This window comes from Sciurus vulgaris, assembly GCF_902686455.1.
Source record: "Sciurus vulgaris genome assembly, contig: HiC_scaffold_173_arrow_ctg1, whole genome shotgun sequence".
In the NCBI taxonomy this organism is placed as follows: domain Eukaryota; kingdom Metazoa; phylum Chordata; class Mammalia; order Rodentia; family Sciuridae; genus Sciurus; species Sciurus vulgaris.
The window spans coordinates 22,836-28,795 of NW_027632880.1; positions in this window are offsets into that span (position 1 = coordinate 22,836).

A 5,960-nucleotide genomic window follows, 5' to 3' on the forward strand; every position below is an offset into this window, starting at 1 on the left:
ATCTCTAATAGAGAACTGAACGTCACTAATTGGCAGGCAGAGGCTGTGTTCTCTCTGTGGGAATCAGGAGGGAGTAGAACGTGCCCTGACTGCTAATTTCCTCATCAGCCTGCACTTGGGGGTGGGGAGGGGGAAGGGAGAAGAAGAAAGGTTGAGGGACACATTGGACCACACACACTGAGCTCTGGTCTCATGGCCATTTCATTAAAATCTCCCGAGGTCAAGTTCAAAGGGCACAGGATTTGGAGGCAGGCAACTAGTTCAAGTTCCCAAATCTTTTCCTTATCAACTAAATCAGAAACAAATCTCCCAGTCTCCTTGGGTCTCAGTTTCTGTCCCTGTCAAATAAAAATAAAGTAAGTGTAACTGGTAAGAACATTTGTTGAGTGAATAAATGCAACCTGATAGATTTTCCAGAGGGATGTGACATCAACCATAAAAAAATTGTCTGTTTGTTCTGCAAGAGAGTAAATGGAAAAACATGTCATAAAATTAAAAGTAATGTGAATAACGCAGGGCTGCTTGCATGTTTCTGGCTGAGGCAGGACGAGAATTCTCCACCTCCATGAGATGTCACATGAATCCTACCACTGTGGTGTCCATGCCCAAGGGGGAGGTTATTTGAGGTGGTTTTAAAATTATAGGTCCACAAGCCACATTGCTGAAGACAGTGGCTGGACAGGTCTAGCAGGAGGGACAGTCTAGGAGTCTGATTTCTTTCTGCACCAGCTGCGGTTCACCACCCAGGCGCAGCTGGTTCAGAACCATGGTCAGTGCCTCTAGACTGGCCTCCCAGCAACACCTTTGCCCCCTGAAGAGGCTGAATAGGCTGTCACAGGGAAGATGCTGTTCCAATAAGTGTCACTTTACCTTTCAGGACCCTTAGGGACATTTCAAGGACATTGCAGCAGGGGCAGGGTGACAGGCAACGGGTGGGGCCACCCCCAGAACAGGAGTACTGGTTTTAATATCACGAGCCCCTGTTGCCATGCTGGTGGTGTTCCACACAGCCTGCAGAGCAGGCAGGATTATGGAAATTTAAAATGATCAAAATGTGTCAACAAAAGGCCCAATGGTCTCTCCCTGTGTCTCAGGTCCAGCAGGTCATTTCTGAGCATCTAGTCCAGAGTTGTTCACGCTGAGTTGTGACATGGTGGTGCAGGGAGGGGAAAGGAAGTGGCCATGGCTCTGTGTGGAGAAGGACAGGGTTTGAGGGCAGGAGTATTGGGATGGGGGTCTTCTTGAATCCCCCCAAAATCAGCAAATCTCAAATCTAGAACATGCTTGGGCTCATAAACTTCCACACCATATGCATCTGCCTTTGCATTCTTCCACAAAAGTAAGACAAAGGAAGCAGGGCCACAGGAAGACTAACCACATCATTTATCCAAGTATTAATGGAGATCCCCTGGCTGCAGAAGCCTCCGGCTGGAGTGTGGGGTATGGGCCCAGGCAGGGGAGGAAGCCCCGCTCGGGAGCTGGTGATACCAATGCTATAGAACTGGGAAGAGGACCTGGTGTGTGAGTCCACAGGTCCTGGTACCACTCATGGGATTCCATCAATAGTGGCCCCTGGGAAGTAACTCTGATCAACTGAGCAAAGGATTGATGTGAAGTCAGAACAATCACTGGCCTGGTCCCCTTTCCTGCTGTGCTCGCACAGTGGGGTGTTATAGACTGTCTCAGCTCAGGTGCCTGTCAGATTGATAGGCGAGCAAGTCCCCTGTGCTCTGGGGGAGGCATTTAACCAGGGGTGGGGATGAGCCCATGCTAGACTGGGGGTGGAGCACGGTAGGTTCAGGTTTCTAGGCTCTTCTACAGGCTCCCTGCAGGGTCTCACCAAGAAGGCAGATTATAAGAGGACCTGGATCTGGTGAGTGTGGGGGTGAAGGAGGGACCAGTGCCTCCATGCGCCAAACCTGCAGCCTGAACAATTGGTGGCTGGGGCTCTGGCTGCCTCCAGAGGAGAGGAAGAGATGAACACATTTTTCACTGCCTTAGGTGCCGAGGCTCCATCCGATGTTCCAGGGCCCGAGCCCACTCTGGGTGGACGTCCTACTTGATGGATTTCAGCTGTCCAGCTGCAGCTCAGAGCCTGGGCTCAGGAACACAGACTTCTACAATTCCAGGAAACTTGAAATGCAAATGTGCCCTGGTTGGAGGACCTGTTGTGAGTAAACGGAGCATGTTGTTCCCAGGATGAGTGTGGCTCAGGGTCCAGGAGATGGTATGCAGGGGATGAGGGGCACCCACCAGATGCCAGGCTTTGGGGAGGTCTCTTGCAAAATAAAGGCAGGAACCCACTGGGTTTGGGAAACTGGATAGGGGAAGTGAGGCCAGAGAAGAACAAACGTGTATCCAGGGCTGCTCTGTATCCAGCACTTTCCAGCCCTGGGAAAGTAGCAGCCAATGGAACAGAGGAAGTCTCAGCTCTCCAGAGCTCACGTGCTGGCTGCCAGCCCCGGGCGTCACGTGTTCCTTGGGAACAGCTCCTCAGGGCTGCCCTTGTGCTGGGTCACACCCCTTTGCTCATCATATCACTGAGCACTCTGCTCCCTCCTGCCTCCACAGGGGGGTGGGTCCCCCACCTAGAAGTCTCTCTGCTGTTTCTCTGCATTGGAAGCATGCACTCATTTTGGGGGTCTCGGCTTTATTTGACCTTCTTAGGGAGCCTCGCAGCCAGCCTGGATGGGCCAGCTGCCTCTTTCTCCTTTTTGCTTTATCTGTCCTCGTATTTGCCATTGACCTGCTGTTTGTCTTCAGAGGCAGCATGCACTCCTCTGGGGCCCGGGGCGGGATCCTAATCATTTCTGTAGCCTCAGTTTCTAGCTCGCTCCCGCCACAGCATTGGAATTCAATGAGAATGAACACATGGACCACAAGTGAACATGAGTCAGGCTGCCCTCCCGCGTGATCGATGCCCCACCCCAGCGATGGGGGAGGGAGTTACTGCGTTATCTCGAGAGGGGCTGCTATCATGGCCAGTTTGGCTAGTTTCCTCTTGTGATTCCTGTCTGTCTCTCACCACTGAAGCCCTGTGCTGCTTGGGGACTCTGCCCCGAGAAGGCCATCACCAAGCGCAGTCCTTCAGTCTTGGACCAACACCATGAAACCTTTTCTTCTAGTTTGCACAGCCTGGGGTATTGTGTCATTAGCAACAGAAAAGGGACCAGGACAGCATTTCAAGTGTAAGCATGTAAATGAGCTCTAGAAAATGCCCCAGAGGGCCTGCAGGAAGAGGGGAGAAGCCAGAGGCTCCTCTGAACTTGTCCCCAAGAGGTTCCCTCATATCCACACTCCAGCCAGCTCTGGGCACTTTCCTGGACCCTACCTGGTGCCCTCCCCACAGCTGCTGCTCCTGCCATGTTCCACACCAGGGTTGCCCACGGCCACCTTGGCCCCTCTGGACTCTTGTCATGGTCACTGTGGCCACCATGTCACTGGCTTGCCAAGAGCCTCCAGTAGGACTGGCGAGGCAGGCAGGAGGGCCATGTGCATTGGAGGATCTAGGGTCCAGCCAAGCAGAACAGGGACTTTTTAATTGACATTTAAATGTCAACGTGCCACATGAAATGTTATGGGTGTTCCATGGCAGCCCTGGAGGAGCATAAACACATCTCCAGCTCCTTAATCACTGCCCACAGTAATTACAGAAGCCCTTTGGTGAATGGAAGCAAACCTGCTGCAGAGGCCGTGCTCCAGCCAGGAGGCCGGCTCCCGCCTGCGGGCCGGCCAGGATGTTTGTCTCACCTGTGGCACTCAGTCCAGCACTTGGCCCCTCTGATGAGAAGGACGGACAATTAGAGATGGCGGTGGAGAGGGAGTGACTGGGAGGAAGGAGAGGGGAGAGTAGAGGGAGGAGCCGAGTGTTGTGGTTCAGATGTCAGGTGTCCCCCAGCTCCCGTGTTAATGCAGGGACATTCAGAGGTGGACTGATTGACTCATGGCCCCTGTGACCCAAGTGCATCCTGGTTTGAATGGACTAACTGGGTAGAAACTGTAGGCAGGTGGATGTGGGTGGTGGAGGCGGGTCACTGGGTGTGTGCCCTGCATGAGGGCATCATTCCTGCTGTCCCCTCCCCTCCGCTGCTTCCCAGCCACTAGGAACAGAGCAGCTCCCTCCACCACGTGCTTCTGCCATCAGGATCCGCCCCACCTTGGGCCAGGGCAATGGGTTGGCCCACCATGGACTGAGCCCTCTGAAACTGGGAGAAAAAATAAACTTTCCCTTCTCTCAGTGGTTCCTGTCAGGAATGCTGGTCACAGTGATGACAAGCTGGCACAGGGACGGGGACAGAGGTGGGGGGGAGAAGCAGAGAGGAGCCACAGAGAGAAAGAGAATTAGGGGCCAGGGACCAGCATGGACGCACAGAGAGGCGGGACAGAAAGAGAGAGAGACAGGGAAAGGCAGGGAGACAGAAGAGCAGGGCACAGTGAGAGGGACCGAGAGAACAGGGAGTGGAGAATGTGACCAGACGCACCGACCTGCAGGGAGAAGGCAGCTTCTGGACAGTGTGGGGAAAAGACTCTCTGGGATACACACAGATACCTCTTTCTCCAACATGGACCTTTGACCTTCGGGTTGGTGGGTGAGGAGGGAGTACCACTGGCTAGGATGAGGTGTCCCTTGGGGAGAGAGGACCTGGGAACTCACATTGCTGCCCTGCAACAGGGCAGTGTGCACCTCCCACGTGGCAGGAGAGGACCAAGAGCCTGGGTACCAGGTGAGACGCTGGGCCACAGGAAGAGTCCGTCACTAGACCCAGGTCTTGGCTTCCCCGGGCTTGGCCAGCATGTCCGTGGAGACACTGCCACTCTCCCTGCATCAGACCATGACCCAGGCTGGGGGAAAGTGCTGGAGACACATACCTTGCTGGCCTGCGGTATGAGAAAGGCAGAGAGCTCTCCATGGTGTTCCTGCTGAGGTCAGAGATTGGGTGAAGGTGCTGGAAGACGGGCGCAGGGTTGGGGTGCCAGGGCTGTCTGCACCACAGAGCGTGAACGCCCGAGAATACGAGGCTCCTCCCGACTCTCCCAGCAGCCATCTGAAGCAGGCTTTGAAGAAAGTGCGGAGAGCTTCTGGGTCCTCCTCACACTGACTCCCAAATTTATTTATGCACATAAACATTTTGTCAAACCAGCCCTTTTGTCACAAAGCAGTTGATCTGCACAAAGTGACTATGTGTCAAGTATGTCTACACTGTAAGGCGCCATGCTGAGCCCCCGCCAGCCAACCTAAGGAAGAGCAGTTGCCAAGGAGCTGACTCCCCTGAATGCTCATCTGCCTTATTTACATGGGTGAGGGACCAGCAGGAGGACACTGGCCGGGGCTGGGGAGCTCAGGCTGAGCAGTGCCAGCATGCCCTTGCTGGGCCGCGGGCATCTGCTTGCCCTCAGGCAGTGGCATTTAAGCCGGACACATCTGCTTAATGCCCTGCTTTGTCAGCCAGCGAAGTTCAGTTTCTCTCACTTGCAGCAAAGCTCTTGGAGCCTAGCCAAGAATGCAGACAGGAAATGCCCGGGGATTCTTCCCTGAGGAGCCCCAGCCTGGATGGACTGTCAGCAGATCAGGCTGCGTGAAATGCCAACAAAACAAGGCAGGTAAGTATTAAGGGCCAATGGGCAAAGCTCATTTAGTCTGGACGAGGCAGAGTTGAAAGAGGAGGGAAGTTTTCAGTTGGACTTTGAAGGATGAATAGGATTCTGTCTAGAGGCCAAGGGTAGGGTGGGGCCATCCAAAACCACAGATAAGGTGTGAGGCAATGAAGTTGGAGGAACAAGGGAGTACTTGCAAACAGGTACTGGAAAGGAAGTAAAAAATGAATAACATATGTTCCTGCTTTGCAGGTGATTTGACATATGTGCAAATAACTAATTAGGGTTTTTTGTGATAAATTTAAAAAGAAGGACATAAACAATGCTTTGGGACTAGAGAGGTAGAATTTTAGAGAACGTGCATT